Source organism: Hyaena hyaena, unplaced genomic scaffold (assembly GCF_003009895.1).
Source record: "Hyaena hyaena isolate Hyena2069 unplaced genomic scaffold, ASM300989v1 scaffold_177, whole genome shotgun sequence".
Lineage (NCBI taxonomy): Eukaryota > Metazoa > Chordata > Mammalia > Carnivora > Hyaenidae > Hyaena > Hyaena hyaena.
The window spans coordinates 1,100,562-1,118,782 of NW_024080810.1; the positions used below are offsets into that span (position 1 = coordinate 1,100,562).

The 18,221-nt window shown below is 39.2% G+C and overlaps 1 protein-coding gene across 3 annotated transcripts in view; it reads right to left on the minus strand.

The window, feature by feature from the left end:
- Positions 1 to 18,221, minus strand: part of NECAB1 (N-terminal EF-hand calcium binding protein 1) — a 184,409-nt gene that overhangs the window by 76,735 nt on the left and 89,453 nt on the right. The gene's annotated exons all lie outside the window — the stretch shown is intronic.

Genomic DNA, 18,221 nt, shown 5'->3' on the forward strand with positions numbered 1-18,221 from the left:
ACTGGAGAGAAACAGCACGTTCCAGTCTCATGAGGCTATGAAGGGCAGAGGCTCCTGATTATAAAATCACAGCCTTAAGAGCACTGTCAGAAGGAAAGCTTTTCAGAACAGAAAATAAGCAATTAAAAAGGAGGAAATACATCATCTAAATTGCAGCTGAGTTTCTCTTTAAGAGAGTAGCAAAAAGATAGCATTATTTCTTGAGCAGAGATACTTAAATCACATCAGCATCAGGTTTTTCTCAGAAACATTTACAGCCTTCAGGTAAGGATTTATGGAAGCCTATACTGGAATTAGTATCTCTAGGCTGACAGTTATTTTATTTATAATTCCCTATTCCTCTTTCATATTTGATAGGTTTTTTGTGTGTTCTGTACTGGAGCACTCAAAAACTTTAATACTGAAATGTAAAATTAAGATTCTAGAAGAAACAAATATAAGTTATACCTCAATATCCATCAATCTACTTGTCATCACTGAGAAAAAACATTCAAATAAGCAGAATGATTAAAGTGCATTTATGTTACTAAAAGATATCAAGGAACTGATGGAATAAAATTGATTCACTTATTATGTAAACAATAAAAACCAAACTTCAAATAGGTACTTGGAGCTCCAGGCTTCGGGTAGTATAAAAAATGAAAAGACTACGACAGTGATAAAACTCTGATAGGAATCTTGATTATTTCTTAACAAAAGGATTCATTTTAATCAGAAGCTTAGATTTTGTTCCTTTGCCATGGCAACAGATGTAGAATCATGTACCTGGAAGGTTACAATGATAGTCTTCATTATGCTCACAAGAGGCTCTGTGTTAACAGTTTAGTTATTGGATTAGAAGGAACTAGTTTGAGTATTTCTATTCAATTCTAAATAATATTTTTTGATGCTCATGGGGGATGTGATTCTCTGGAGGACAGTCTTGGCTATGAACTCACAGTATGACTTTAGGTAAGTCCATTAACTCCCCTGTGTTTTTTCCCACAAATCTATGGGAATATTGGTCTCAGCTTTCATCCTAGAACAGGTCAGGTTTGTATTCGCTGGTTATCTAGTGCTGAATGCAAAGAAAAGAACCATATTTTACTCTTTAGTCAACAGGCGAAGAAATTCTCTCATTCATGCTCTACCCTTCTTGCAATATGACCTCGAAAAGGGTGAACATGAGGAGATGCAGAACACAGAGTCATGGTCATTCTGCTCCAAGCATCCTGACATTTGACATGATCCTTGAATATTCCCACTTCAATATATAAGCACTGAGGTCAGCTGCTCCCTGTTGAGCAACTAATTTCTTATTGAAATGTAGAAAAGGAGTCCATAATATAAAAAAAAAAAAACTTAGTGGAAACACTAAGCAAACTCTCAGAGAAATCAGAGGGAAGTTTTTATTCCTTCTGATGAGGGAGGGTACCTTGACAGCCCCTCATTAAATACTAATGTGTTGATCAGCAGGCCTTCGAACCATCTTTTTGCTAAGTTATTAGATAACAAAGGCTTTAGGTCTTTTCCTTCCCAGCAACATCGGCTTTCAAAAACACTGTAAACACTGGCGTCTTAAGGACTGAAAAGGCTTCAAGACTTAAGAGAAATGGATATTTAAAGGTGGATGTTTCAAGAATTCCTGAATCCTTGCCCATGCTCTGAAATCACGTTCTTGTGGCCGGTGGAGGTTCCCTGAGAACAGAACTGGCTCCACCCGCTGCTCCTTAGGGCGGCTCTGCGATGCTCCCACCACTTTCTCGCCAGGCTCCTCCCTGCCACCGATTGAGCACCGTGGAAGTTCAAGAGCTGGGCCATTTCTACCTGTTGTGGGGCTCCCTACTGGCCTGGTCAGGACTTTCTTGGTGGCTCTTCCTGCCCCACTTTCATGTCCAGGTGTCAGACCTGCACCCCAGTCTGGCGGTTCTTCCCACAACAACTGCTTCCTCTTCTCTTTTCCCTTCACAGGAATCTCCTGCATCCTAATTCCATCCTGGCATCTGCTGAGAATTAAAGCAGACTCAATACTCCATGAATAGTTGTTGTGCCAGATGAAGGAATCTCAGGATGAACCAAATGAACTCGTAGGGGAAGTGAAGAGAGAGGTGATAATCTAGATCAAGTACGCGTAATTTGCCAGGTGCTCGACTAGGACAGTCTTGGTGCAGTTGGGCTAAAACAGAAGTTGAGTTAATGTTTGTTCAGTGGTTGATATGTATGAAATGCTTGCCAAATAGTAGCTATCCATATTGATAAGAATTAATTGGATTGTGTGGCAAGGTCAGGTGGGTAGGAGATATTTAAGTCATGGAAGATGGAAAGAACTCAGCAGGAGAAGAGGTCAGTAGTATGAAGGGAGCACATGGCCGAAGCAGTACTCTGGGCTCAGCCACTTGGCACAGCTGAGAATGCCCTCCGAGCTGCTGCTTCTATCAAAGCTTTGGGCCTTCTAGGAAATGTTCGGCTCTAGGTGGCCGCCAGTACTGAATGTGTTCATTTTTCAGGGCTCTGTGGTTTGATAGGGTTCTAAATTGTTAATGTCATCTCTGATTTCAATAAAGTGGGGGAACACCAGCATCAATCCATTAGTGGTACTACTCCAGGTCTGAAGACAAGGCTAGATTTTCAATTTGGATTTGAGACCCCAAGAGGAAATGGTGGAAGAAGGGGTGAGAGCAGACAGAGTCTTGGGCTGAGACCTTGACTCCTTCCTATCTGAACTTACTCTGAGAACTCCCAACATGGCGGTTAGCTTCTCCATCTGCTTAAAGTGCAACACCAAAGTTAAGTGTATGACTGTGGGCTTTTCTCGACTGTAGTTTGATTTAAGAGGCAGACTTTCCAGATGTCAGATATCATGTTTAGGCCACACTCTTTACCACCTAAGAGAAGACAGTCCATGACTAGGAAAATTCTGCAGAATACTACAGAGGATACAGAGCCTGCAAAGAAACAACCACATCCTGGAGCAACAGTAAATACAAAAAGGAATTATTTTTTAAACCAATTGATTATTCTCAAAGCCATTTAAATCATCTGTCAGCAGTAACTTTCAGAAGGCAGCTCCAGATTCCTTAGTAAATTAAGCCTACAAGTGAAAGCAATCCTAGTTCATCACATGCCAGTGCACTTGCCACAAACATAATAGTCTCATAAGAGCATCATTTTTGAGAGGTTAATAAATCCATCCATCCTTTCCCCAGAGTACCAGGGGTCAACTTTCACTTGCCCGTGCCTGATGTGTGCTGCTGCTTTTTGAAATCTAATGAACTTCTCAAGGAATTGGTAGTTGTTTTTTTAAACATAAGATAGTACTGCATTTCAGCATTGCTAAAGCATACAATCAGATAGATGGTCTGAAAATAATTAGAAGATCTATTACCATACATTATGACATATCCATCTTAATTCAATCTGCCATTGAAACTATCAGGGTTAGATATGTTTAAAAATTCAGAATTTTTCAGAATCTAGAAAGCAATACCTATGATACACACAAACACATGTAAAATACAGTTATCATATATATAATACCCCCAGCAGAGTCTGGGGTAATATCCTATAATGACTATATTGATACTTTTACAGCACAACCCTGAATATTAAAATAGGTTTTGTAACCAAGTAGATTTTGATGCTAAGCTGATCAAACAAGAAAACCAAGACACTCAGTTTTCAGAACTTTCCGGATTTCAGAACTGCAGATAAAAAAAGTGGACCTGCATTGAATTTGCATTCTAACTCCTCCTCAAAAAATCCCCACAAGAACTGTGGGAACAGAAGATAAAAAGCTGCCAGGGATTTAGCTTGAAACTGAAGTAGGGGACTTTTATTGCTGCTTTCTGATTGCTAACTCTTTAAGACTCATTTGCAAACTGTCTCTTAGGCTGCATAAAATACAGACTAGCTACCCAACACTTTGCATATAGTGAGTAATGAGAAGGAACTGTTCTCTTACCAATGACCAGCTCATTGAACTTTATTTGTGCCTCTGATTTGCATGAGCAAATATGGAAGTGGAGAAATAAGAAATAAACAGCCCCTTCCAGCCACCTCTTTCTCCCTATGGCAACAGAACCATTCATCAGAGTCCCCTCCTTGTAGAGGCTGAAGGTCTGATGATTTTCTGTTAAACCTTGTGGGGTAGTGAAGGGGTTCACAAAACTTCCTATTTCTCTACCGAATCAACAACTGCTTTGTCTATCAGCAGAAAAGAAGCCTGTAACAACAATGCTCAAGGCAGCAGAGTAGCCATTAACAAAAATGTTTTATCACATCACTTCATTGGTGGGCAGGGCTCATTTTTGTTCCATATTATGTTTCTCTTGGCGTGTAACATCTGGCAACACCTTGAACTTGGCAGGTGTTTCTTGTGTGTTCATTAAATTGGATTGAGAAAGCATGTTACCCTCTCCAAACCACACTTTTTGTTTGCTTATTGCTTTTCAAAAGAAGTCTGTTTCCTCAGTGTTGAGGCAACTCTGAATCTCTTTTGGATTCAGAGGCATTGGATTCTGCTCCTGGAGCTATTTATAACTCTGGGTAGGCAGGTTCCACATCCCTCCTTTGTGCTTCCAAGGGGGCTGTAGGAGTATATGTTCTGTCGCTGCAGATGATCTGTTTTGATCATATTAATGAGGAGCTGGCTGACTAGGAGCTGTGTTTCCTTTTCAGTTGTTCCCCTATACTGTTATGAATTAATTTCTGTTGGGTTTTGATAATTTTGCTATTGACAGACACTTGCACCTCCACAATCATGTCTCTGCCCATAAGGAGCGGTTTGGTCGATCACTCAGAGACGTGTAGGTACCTCTCCGTACTTGCCAGACAGGATCCCCTAGAAACAAACCCATTTGTTTCAACTCTTCTTTTGGTTTTTACAAGTCAGCTGAGATGTGGATCCTTACAACGAAGGAAAGTTTCATGAGGCACTCGCACTATCCATTAAAAAAAAATTCAGAATGCGAAGCTTGTATTTAATTTCTTTGGAGGATCAACATTCCAAACTTTTTTATTTAGATTAGTCAGCTCCCCCACCTTGTAGAAACAAAGTGTTTGGGCTGTTGTTCTAAGAAATAATCCGTATCTGTACAAACCACCTACTTAGCAATTCTGAACAATAACAAAGACTGAAAGAAACTTGGGAAAGATCCCAGAAGTAAACTGATAACTAGTTTCTCTTGACTCCCTATTATGGGGCACACGTAGTGACAGACACCCTACATATGTGATTTCATTTTGTGCTCTCAATGTTCTTGGGAGGGAAGTACAGTTATTCATATCTGGCAAATGAAGAAATGACAGCGCAGAGCTTAACTTGGGCATATGCTAGCCAGTCGCAGAGCCAGGATTCAAACTAAATTTTACCTGATACTGAATTGTTCTCTCCAGAGACGTCTCTGCAGATAACCTGATTTACACAGCTTGGGGGAAGACAGCTTCCCGTATATTATTGCACAGGGGTGACCGATGCAGAACTCAAAGGCAGAACTTACAAGGAAATAACAGGTTTCCTTCATTTCTAGTATTATGTATTTGCTTATATACTGAGGGAATGAGGCTCTCGTTATCATCATCATTAAAAATATTTATGTGGGCGAAAAGGTGTTTGGATCCGTTAAGAACATAACTAAACATCATCAATCCAATTTATATATGACATGATGTTTATGCCATGTCTTTTTCTTCCTTGCTCTTTATATTATTGGCATGAAAATGAGGCTTCTGTTTCTAAGAAACTAAAAATATTACTCACCTGCACCTACCATGTTCTGCCACATTATAATCTTGGCTACAGCTCTGAAAATGTCAGAACAGAAGATCGTGAACTGAAGATGTGTCATAGACAAACACATTTTAAAGGCAAGTTCAACATGATGGACTAAGAAAGAAAAACCCAACTGGGAGAAAACTTGATGCTGACCTACAATTTAAAAGAAATAGCACTCTTTATAAAATACAAAATTGTATGAGAACTATGATTAAAACTGCTAACTCTTTTCTTTCCTCCCCAGTTGGCCACAAGACACATCTGGCCCCTTGCTGAGGACCCCAACTTCCCCTGGCACTCCACTGGGTGGGGTGGGCAGTTCTCACTCCAAGAGTTGGTCAATTCAAAAAGAGTATGCTGCTGCCCTCGGCAAGTAATCATTCCAAATTTCATAAACAGTTTTTGGTGAAAATTCTGCATACCTATTCTCTCCTCACCTTCTCACTAGTTCCTTAGAATGGACAACTACTTTGACTAGCTTGTCCAGAATTGGGATTGCAGGCAGCGAGCCCGTCCTTTCCAGATGATTCGTGATTAGCGGTAATCAGCAATATAATGCCATCTCTCCAGTGAACGAATATACAGTCAAAAAAATTATACTGAGTAGCTTCACTAGCCCTAGCACTTTAAGAGAATTCAAGACAGGAGGGTGACAGATATGTAAGAATTGACAGGAGTAATCATAGGGATGTGCAAGAGGTGCCTGGAGAGCACACCGCTCCTCCTGAGGGTTAGGGAAGGCTTCGTAGGGCAAGTGACATTTACGCAGAGTCCTATAACATCACCAGGGATGTTAAGGGACCAAGCAGATGAAAAGCAAGTGGATAACTGGAGACCGGAGAAGGAATCTGTGGAGGTTAAAGGAATTCATCCACTCAGAAGAACCACTACATAGCAAGGCCCAGGTCGGGGAGAGACCATGAGGGATTCAGAGAACTATAAATAGCTAAGCATGGCTTGGACAAAAGTCACTCAAGCACTGGCAAGAAGTGGGACTACAGAAATGACCAGGGGTACTAGGTGGGCAAGGAGATCCCAGCTTTGCTGGATCTTGTGTGTTCTGGGCAAAGCATCTCAACTTTTTTTTTTCTGAGGGCAATGGGGAGCCATTAAAAGGTTTTCGCCATTTAGGTCTTAGGGTAAGGGGAAATCTTATTTTGGGCAAAATATTTCTCATCCTTCAGGGTGGGATGTGATCTACAGGCAACACTGGAAGCAGAATAATGAACTCTGTGTCTGTGGCAAAGAATCCCAGTGAGAATCATGGAGGCTCTGCCTCACACAGCCCAGACAGGAGTGGAAAGAGAAGATGGACAGTGGCAATGGATGAGAGCAATATTAAAGAGCTAAACTTGTTGGAACAGAAGGATGATTTGACCATGGGGATTAAAGAGTGTGTCCCCTTCAGATCTTTGTTGCCTTCCAAACCTGAGAACGGCCCTTTTATTCGGGTGATAGCCATATGGATGATTTCTTTTTCATTTACAATATTTATTTTTTTTATTTTAAACATTGTTTCTATGTATATATAAAGGATATTTAATAGGTGGAATATTTAGTGACTTATTTTTTTGAAAGCCAGAAATCATGAAGTCAACAAAGATTTGCTAGAATAATTATTGCTCATATTTGACTGAATCATAAGGTAAATCGAGACATTTCTCTTTCACAAGCAAGATAACACCTGTGAATTGACCTCTCACCACAGTTTACTGAAGTACTGATTTTCAGATGATGTAGAAAAACGATAGGACTACGTGAGGAAGAGTGAAAACCTACATATTTTTAAAAAATTTTTTTTAATGTTTTATTTATTTCTAGGAGAGAGAGAGACATCGTGAGCAGGGGAGGGTCAGAGAGAGAGGGAGTCACAGACTCTGAAACAGGCTCCAGGCTCTGAGCTGGCAGTCAGCACAGAGCCCGACGCGGGGCTGGAACCCATGAACCGTGAGATCATGATCTAAGCGAAAGTCGGACGCTTAACCGACTAAGCCACCCAGGCGCCCCAAAAACCTACATATTTTGATAGTCTCAAGAAAACTAAGAAAAATCTTTAAATATTTTCTGGACATTTTTCATCACTGCAGTTTTGTTTGTTGTCGAAAACCAAAAATTCGTGGCCTTTGTCCACTACTTCTGAATCATGTAAAAATATACACCGAGAGGGAAACTGAGGGGCACCTGGGTGGCTCAGTTGGTTAAGCGTCCAACTTCAGCTCAGGTCAGGATCTCACAGTTCGTGGGTTCAAGCCCCACATCGGGCTCTGTGCTGACTGTCAGCTCAGAGCCAGAAGCCTGTTTCAGATTCTGTATCTCCCTCTCTCTCTGACCCCCCCGTTCCCCGCTACTCTGTCTGTCTAAGAAATAAGTAAAACATTAAAAAATGTTTAAAAAAGAGGGAAACACATGATTCTGGCTATGCCTCTTAATTAATGTCTCTTAATGCATTCTGACTATTAATAACCAAAAGAGAATGAGATCAAGAATGGCATTTTTAAAAATGAGGAAAACTCTTAGTTCCATTTATATTACTTTTAATGTGGAGTAACTAATGCTTGCTGAAAATAGAGGTGCTTTCTAGAATTCATAAAGATGACCCAGATTCACATACACATAAATATGTATAAAATGGCAAAATATATACAACTTTTCCTTCGAAGACTAAAGATCAATATTATTACTGAAGTAAACATTATCCTCATTTTTGAGGTCACAGTTGGGAAATCAAATAAGTGTGTTTGAGAGCAGAGCTCACTGAATTGATCCCCAGGTGACCAACTCCATTTTGTTAAATTTTCAGTGGCCCTCTGCTGCTTAATGATTAAACTCTGAAGTTTCCCAGCCAATTTGCCTTTCAGCAAATACCCACTGGAATCCAAAATAGCTTTATCCTTCAAAAACACTGTATTTCCCAAATTTCCATGAAAATGCATGGTTTCTCATGTTTGCCTGTGTTACTTGTTTCTTGAAAGTGACTTCCATTCCCACTATATTCTACCAATCTCTGCCCACAGACCTGCTTTCCATCCTGACATTCCGCTTAAATACATTTACTCCTTGATAACCTTCCAGATTGGGAGGATAAAGCAATGCTTTCCTATTTTCTATTCTTACTCTAAGGAGTTTGAACCATTTCCATCAAATCTATTCCAAGCCCCACAATGCAGATAGACCTGTGTTGCCCATTCTGCTCTAGGGTGAGCCTCTAGAGAACCCGGTGTTGCAAAACGTGGATTCCTTTCCACTTCCCAGCATGGCATTTCTGTGGAATCAGTGACTGAACTGAGCCTTTCCTAAGAGACATGGATTTTCAGTCGTTTAAAAAACTGTATTTTTTGAAAGCTGGTATTTTTGAAATACTTCTTTAAAAGCTTGTTTTAGAATAGTTATCTTTAATATTAACTTAAAAATGTATTATCTTGTTATACATGTTTAGCTCTATTAATACCTATTTCCTTATGTATACATTTGTATATGGTGGATTGAGATATCCTTCTAAAGATAAAACATGTCTGATTCTATTTTCCAGCATTTGTAATATTCAGCTAAGACAAGGAAAAGATATGTAGGCTGATTTTAGAAATAAAGTTGACATCTTTTAATGGAGATAGATATTAAGAGAAAAAAACCAAATGAAGATTCCCTTCCACCACTCCATCCCGAAACATACACACACACAGTTAAAAGCCAACTACAACTGGTGGCTTTAAAGATATGAACACATATTTTTTGATTCTGTCTTTGCAGAAATCGAGTTTAATCCTCTTCCTCCTGAGTGCAGACTGGACTTTCTTCTAGTGAACAGAATGTAATAGGAGTGATAGGATGTTACTGCCATGGTTATATTGTAACTCTAGTCTCACTCTCGTCTTAGTGTCTCTGTCTCTTTGCTGGTCTCTCTTTGTCTCTTTCTCTATGAGGGCTTGCTCTGGAGAAAGCCAGCTTCCCTGTCACAGGAGCACCCTTGTGGAGAATTTCCAGGATGAGGAACTAACTGACTGTGCCAATAGCTGCTAAGAAGTACTACTAAATCACCTTGAGATGTTAGACATTTCCATCTCAAAACATGACCATAACCTCATGACAATCAGAGTTAGAATCACCCAGTTAAGCAACTCTTAGATTCCTGACTCTCATAAACTGCATGAGTTAATTGCTATATTAACTCATATAGCAAATTTCTCCAAGGAGAAATTTGTTACACAGTAGTAGGTAACTATTACAACTAACAAGTCTTAAAATATTTTTGTTCCCTCCAACCAACCATGATTGTTGTCATCTTTTCAAGAAATTGGCTACAAATGATGAGAGCTTCAAACTTAGAAGGTCCAGGAAGAAATTTACAGGGATTATGAGATTTTTGACCTTGAGGAAGTGACCTAACTTTCTTTGGCCTCAGTTTCTTTATATACTTAAAGAACAAAGCAGAATCTACCTAATAAAATATTAGATTAAAAAAGTTTAAAAAGCATTTAGTATAGTCTTTGCCAAGTGGTAATCAATAAATATCAGATATAGTATTATTATAATTTTGGTTCAAAAAGAAAAGCTAAGGTTGACTGAACGGATATTCAATCTCACAGAGTAGCACATAGCCAGTAGTACATGTGTAATTAGAGAAAACAGTCTCCTTCCCATACTGCCAGAGGTCAGGCGACTTGGCAGTTGACACTCTTAAAAAGTGAATATAATCCATAATAGAAGTTCAAACCTAGTTTTGTCCAGGTCCAGAGAAACCCTACGAGTGTGTCACTTGTGTCACCGTACCAGAGGTCCCAGATCATACTGCAAACTTGGAGGCTGTGAGAGCTACAGGTCACGTGTTAGTACACAACTGTCAGATCACTAAAGAAATCACTCCATGGGGGACAGACAGTACTATGTGGACACGAGCGTTCTTGTCCTGTCACCACACAGGAAGCACAGGTGTAACACATTTGTCTGGTTTTTGCACATGCTATTGAAATAAGGACTTTGGCAAAAATAAATAATCCCCAAATAACAGTTAGTATTTGTTTTGTAACAGCAAACGAAGAGAAACAACAATGGCATGATAATAATTGATGTCTGTCATATCGAGAAATACAACACAGAGCAATTGTTAATCTTTCCCTCTGTGCTTTTCCACTTCAGGCAAAAATAAATGAATCTTTTCAAATGTGATTCTCATGACAGAATCACATGCTGTGCTGTGTATCTCCCTAGATATGTCTGCATTAACTTCTCTTTCCCTTAGCTAGCTCTGAACATGTCAAAGATCAACTCTTCAGAAATAGGGCCATAACTTCCCAAAGACAATGGTAGTTCAGAACTATATCTTTAGGCAAAATAAACCGGCTTTTCTGTTTAAATAAAGGAGTGTACTTTGTACTTTTAACTTTATTAAGTAGATAATTAACTATCAATTTCTGTCAAGAAATTAAGTGTTCCAGTTAGCAATTTAAGAGTGATTAATTCTAAAAAGATTTCCTTGAAGAAAATAAAGAGCTATGCAAAACCATAGGTACATGACACATGATACAATAATTTCTCATTATATCTTACTTCAGGTTGGGGTCGGGAAAGGGGTGCAGGATTGGGAGGATTGGGAAGATTATCTGAAAATGGAAAGTGATCATAAAAAATAGTGATTACAGGGATCCCTGTGGATTTGGGGGTGCACTGGAGGTTTACCTGGGGCCTCTGACACACGTCTAGGAATTTGTTGAATTTTTTTAAATCCTCTCAAGATTATTTGCAAGACCATTGCTTAGTTTTTATACACGCATTCAAGAAATAGTAAATAAGGTGAACTGTGACCAACTGCAGTCAGCATGACCTGATCCTAACCACTGATAAACCATAGCCTTATCTAGACACGAACGAGGGCCTCTGGCTGAACCAGTCCCCAGCTACCCACTTACAAGGTCAAAGGAGGGCCGATATCTGCAGGCTCTTCTATCTTCCTTCTCTCTTAACATCTTGCCCCTTCTGTGACACTCACTTAATTCCTACCTCCTCCCTAAGTTTTATCTGATCACTAAGTTAACATGGAGCTCTCATTTTTGAATGTCAAGTTTATTCATAGCCTGATGCACCAGCAATTAATTAAATACATTTTATTCACTATTTTATTATTCATTTTTTCCTCTTCTGATAAAATAGAGAATCTGTTAACGTTTTACTAGTTTGTATTTGTAGTACTTTGTGACGAAGTCTTAAAAGTTTTATTTGGTATTATGGAAAATTATCTTGTTCCTCTGCGATATAAGATTTTAAAGTGTGTAGTCATAATTTAGTATGGCCTTGCAGCACTGAAGAAGAATCTGAAATCTTACATAACAACAGGCATTAGGTACAGCTTCAAGGTTCAGTTCAGAGAAATGGGAGGAGGTGAGTCAGAGAGCTAGACTAAGTAGAGATTAGTTGGCTTTGAGGGGAGACAGAGAAGATGGCTTGGTTCTTCCCGTAAGTGACCATGGGTCTCAATGTTCAAACTCGTACTGTCAGCAATGGAAGATAAATGACATGACACAGCAGCTACTCAGGATGGTAGCTAACCTAGTTACTAAATTTATATACAAAAAAATCATTTTTCAATATACCACCAATATTGTTAGGAATATGGAGAGGCAGGCCAATTATAAAAGCAACAGAAACACAAAACATCTGTGAATTGATTTACCAAGATGTGCTCTGAAACTATACGAAGTATCATAAAAAAACTTAATGAGACCCAAAAGGAAGCTTGGATAAATGGAGAAGTACGTATGCAGCTGCAGGGGAAGGCATATTATCAAGATGACAGTTCTCTTAAAGTTACAAATTTAATGTAAATCCACAAAAGTTCTCACAGTTTTTCCTTAAAGCTGGAAAACAACAGAAACTTACATAAAAATGGCAAGACAGAAAAATAACTCTTTGGAAAAGAAGAATCGTAAGTGTAGATTTGGATTTTCACAATTTCGTATATACCCAAGTATTCAAAAATTAAGAAAACATTTTAACAATACTAGACAATATAGTTTTATAAGTGGAACAGGGCAGTGAGCTTGGGCACAGATCCAAGTATAAGTATTTAACAAATGGTAAATATGGCATTTTAGTGAGTGGATTAAAAAAAATGGAGAAATAGTTCCAGAATAGTCAGCTCTCGGGGAAAAAAAAAAATCAGGTGGCCTCCTATTTAGATATTTTCAGATCTTGTATAAATCTATCCAGAGCTCAGAAGGCCACCAATATTTCTGCTTATTGATTTTTGGTATCTTAGCCTTTGTTTGGATATACTCCACTCTCCAAATAAAAAGCTAAGTATCTCTTCTTTGAGATAACTTCCACTGTATTCTAGTTAACGTTCCATCTATCCCTGTGGCATTAGACCATGTATTTTAAAATGTCGGAACTTCTTTGCTTAGAACTTCACTTATACACCATCTATATTTGATTTTAGCATTAAATTGTTAATTCAACATTTAGTTATCTGCTTCTGTCTATAATTTCTTCACATTACATAAAGCTCTGGAAATCTATTTGTTCATTTGCTTAAAATGAAGTTGAAAATAACCAAGGAAGCTAGAAGTCTCCAGACTTTACTGATCAACAACTAAATTTCGAAGACTTCAATCATTTCAAAGACCAAATTTATCTAACACCCAATATTTTCTGTGCCACAATACAACTTGGAATGGTTTATTTGCAATATATTCCAAATGGGACTACATAAACCTTAAATAAAAATTTTCAAGTGAGAATTGGTTTAAATCTAACTTTGTGATATTAATAAATCAACTAACTACTTTGGGATTCCGTTTCCACATGTTTAAAAGACAGATAGAGACAGCATGAGTGGGGGAGGGGCAGGGAGGAAGAGAGGGAGAGAGAATCCCAAGCAAGCACCACACTGTCAGCACAGAGCTCGATGCAGGGCTCGAACCCACGAACCGTAAGATCATGACCTGAGCCAAAACCAAGAGTCAGAAGCTTAACCAACTGAGCCACCGAGGTGTACCCCAAAATTGTGATTTTTAACAAGTGAAAGGAATATGGAGCCTGGGGAGCCCAGATGCTAAATATAAGGAAACAGGTGTAGAGAAGAGATGGGAAGGTTGAAATGAAGAAGTGCACAGATCCCAAAGACAGGTTCAAGAAGGGAATAACAGAGACCCAATGATGCTAGGACTCATCTAATTTTTTTCTTGAAATAACTGAAGATGTATTATAGGATGCACATGTTGGAAAAAAAACAGCTTCCAGATAAAAACTATAAAATATGTATACATTTTAATTTTGGATATTTTCCCAGCTTCCCTCATCAAGGTGAAGTAATTATACACCCTAAGTAATTACTTTAAGAATATCATTCTTCACTTTAGCTTATGATCATTTCCTTTTGAGGTCTTATCAGTAAGGCTTAAGAGAATCCAGAATTCCATTTATGTTTATACAAATTTTAACTGCAGCATCTGAATTCTACATTTGCTTTGAGATTACAAGCACACCACATACTAATCATGTAGGTTAGCTTATCACCCCACTGTAGAAAGAAAAATGAATAGGTAAACCCATAATGTTTTATAAAATCCCAAAGCTAGACAGGGAGTTCTGTTTTTAGCTACTTTCAAGGCTTCCAAATGACCATTTGGAATTTGACCTATGGTGTTTATTCTGAAAAATAATCCAGGTAACCCTTGAGGACCTATAGAAAGGCTTGGGTTAAGAGAAGAGGAGGAAGAAGGGGAAATAACAGTGACAGACTGTATCTGTCCCGAGTCACCTCCTGGGGTTTAAGTTAAGCAGCTGGAATCCATTTTATCCATTCTCTGACACAGCAGACAGATGTACTGCACAAATGGCTTGCATTTCACTTTCCATAAAAGCCTAGAACAGTCAGCCCTCCCTACTGAGACAGGACTTTTCATCTGGGTAAAAATATAGAGAGATTCTCAAAAAGAAATGCTGAATTTCTCACTCAGAAGGGTTCATTGTGCTAGACAGTATGGAGAAGATGTCAGTGCAACAGTGGCTTGAAAAAACTGTCAAACTCCTGCATATCACTCATCTTTGAGCTATCACACAAAGAACCTTTCTTAATTTTATTTTGGACCATTTACAAAAATCCTTTTGTCCTTGATTAAGCAATATGATTATATAGATCAAATGCATTTTTAAGAGTCTGTGCTAAAAAACAGGCTTTTGTACTAAAGAGACTTCAAAATATAACAGGTTGATCTTAATTTAAATCCCACAAAATCTCACTGTATAAATACAAAGAACATGATTTTAGTATAATTTGTGAGAACATAAAAACTATACACTTGCTTTTCCTTCCCATTAAAGAATATCTGAACTCTTTTTAGATAGACTTAGGAGCAATTTTTCTTTCAGGAGCAAAATTACTTCACCTTTAGAGCAGAATGAATATCGATTGAAGTCACTTTATTTAACCAATCAACAAATTTTTACTGAGTACATTTTGTCAGGCTCTGTGCCAGGCTCTGGATATTTAAAAAAAAAAAAAAAAAAAAAAAAAAAAAGACGGCTCTTCTCCCTTCTTACAAACAACAAAAATCATAATAAAATACAGGGGTACCTGGGTGGCTCAGTCAGTTAAGCATCCAACTTCAGATCCCACGGTTCATGAGTTTAAGCTNGGAGCAAAATTACTTCACCTTTAGAGCAGAATGAATATCGATTGAAGTCACTTTATTTAACCAATCAACAAATTTTTACTGAGTACATTTTGTCAAAAAATGTGCCAGGCAAAGGAAAAAAAAAAAAAAAAAAAAAAAAAAAAAAAAAGACAGGGCTCTTCTCCCTTCTTACAAACAACAAAAATCAAAATAAAATACAGGGGTACCTGGGTGGCTCAGTCAGTTAAGCATCCAACTTCAGATCCCACGGTTCATGAGTTTAAGCACCACGTCAGGCTCTGTGCTGACAGCTCAGAGCCTGGAGCCTGCTTTGGATTCTGTTATGTGTGTGTGTCTCTCTCTGTCCTGTTCAGGTGCTTGTTCTCTCTCTCTTTCTCTCTCTCTCAACATAAATAAACATTAAAAAAATCTCAGGTAATGATATCACAGGACGTGAGATGAACCCCCACATCGGGCTCAGTGCAGACAGCTAGCTGGAGCCTGCTTGGGATTCTCTCTCTGCCTCGCTCAGCCTCGCTAGCTCTCTGGTCCCAACCCACCCTTTCTCTCTCTCAAAATAAATAAACATTTTAAAAAAAACATAGTTACTCATTCTGATTATTGCCAGCAATGAGCAAGAGATACTCAAGAGACAAGCTCTTTTGGATAAGGTGGGCAGAGAAGATTTCCCTAAGGACATGTAATTAAAGATGAGGCCTAGCAAACAAGGGGAGAAGTCGGCCACATCAAGCAGAGGTTTTAAAGAATTACCATTTCTGGAGGGAAGGTCCCAAGGAGTAAAATCTTAAGCAGTTTCCAAATACTCCTTAACAAGTCAAAGGAAAATGTATTCAGATGCCATTTCTGTTTTCTCTTTCTAGAATTTGTTATTTGGATTATAGAACATCTTAGGCTGACGCTCCAATTTTCTTATACTTTCTTTTTTGCTTTACTTTTGGGGAGTCTTTCTAAAATTTATTTTCCAGAATTCTGTTAAGTTTTTATTTGTGCTCTTATTCTAATTTCAAAGAGCTTTTGATTTATGAAAGCATATCTTCTCTTCTCCCTCTGAGGAGGCTGAGGAGACTGGGAGTTTTCATCTTCCTGTTAGCCAGTCCTCCTGTACTGCCTGTTCATTCGTTCCTCCCTCTCTCCCTTTTGGCTTGTCTTGGTCTCTGCCTCTCCTGTAAGAAATTTGGGGACACGCGGCTGACTGTGCATCTTTAAGGATGGGCTGTGGACAAGCCTTTAGGATCTAAGGGGAGAAGAGGGAGATCAGGTGGAGCTCCACCTACCATGAGAGAGACTTGAGGCCCTTCCTATAGTACCAATCTCTCAGAGACAAGCTCTTAGGTCTGCCTGCAGGATGCCAACCCTCCGGGAGTGAAACGAGGGAAGAAAGCTGGAGGTCCTTTTATTTAGTATGTCAGCTCTACTGACTTCCCCAACTACAGAGACAGGGCAGAGACTCTCCCCTTGCACCCTTTCAGGGAACAAGTCTAGGTTTTCTACACGGCTGGATCAAAAGGCAGTTGCTCCGCTCCATAGAGAAGAGCAAGGAATCACAGATTTCCAATAGTTCACTCTACTTTAGCCCCACCATTCCCAGCCTTTTCCAGAGCCAAGGAGCGCCGCTAGATCCCCAAGCTTTTCTGCTTTTCCACTACAAGCCAAGCCGTCAAATGCATGAGATCTGCTGCCAGCAGCAACCACTTGCTCATCTGCTGTTCAGTTTCCAACTTTGGTTCCTACAAACTTCTCCATTAAAAAAATCTCATTTTAGGGGCGCCTGGGTGGCTTAGTCGGTGAAGCGTCCGACTTTCGCTTAGGTCATGATCTCGCGGTTAGTGGGTTCGAGCCCCGCGTCGGGCTCTGTGCTGACTGCCAGCTCAGAGCCTGGAGCCTATTTCAGAGTCTGTGTCTCCCTCTCTCTCTGACCCTCCCCTGCTCACGCTGTCTCTCTCTCTCTGTCTCTCTCTCTCTCTCCTAGAAATAAATTAAAAAAAACATTAAAAAAAATCTCATTTTAGTTTTCTTTAGGGGCCTTCAGGAACAAGTGGAGTTTAATGATATACATAGAAATCTGCTGACTTTCTCCAGAAATTCCATGTGACCTTTAAACATTTTTATTTCTTATTATGCACTTCAGATGTTAACATATCTTTTTGCAATTTACGAACAACGGGAAATGTAATTCACATCTCTCTTCACCCCTCAATAACAGTCAACACTATCGACTGCTCTGTACTTCATCGGAATAGTCTCCCCAACTTCTGGACGCTACAGTCTCCCAGATTCCCTCTCCTCTTTCTGCCCACTCCTTCTCAGACTCTCATCCCTGACTCATTCTCCTCCACCCACCCACAAAAGCTGAAGTTCCTTTAAGCTCAGTGTTAGGTCCTCTCCTTGTTTTACTACACGTTCTCTCTCTCTCTCTCTCGATGATGTCATTTAAGTTCTTTGCCTAAATGTTAATAATTCAAAAACATATGTCCAATCTAGACTTCACCTGTCAGATACATATCATATCTCTGTATCTAATGGTTTACTTGAATTTCCTTAGATGTCTCAAACGCAGCTTGGATTCAGTAGGTCTATAAAAACAACTTATGATCTTACCTCCTCAAACCTGGACTTCTTTCAGCATTCTGTCTGTGCAGGTCCACCACCCAGGCACATGAGCTATAAACTAGGATTCATCCTGGACATATTCTCCTTCCATTCCCCATATTCAGTCCTTCTCCAAGTTTTATTGATAGGATCTCACACATGTGTACAGTTTTTTTCCCTTTCTCCACATTTCCTGCCAATACCTTTAAACCACCAACATCTCTCACCTGGGTTAGTGAACTAGCCTCCTC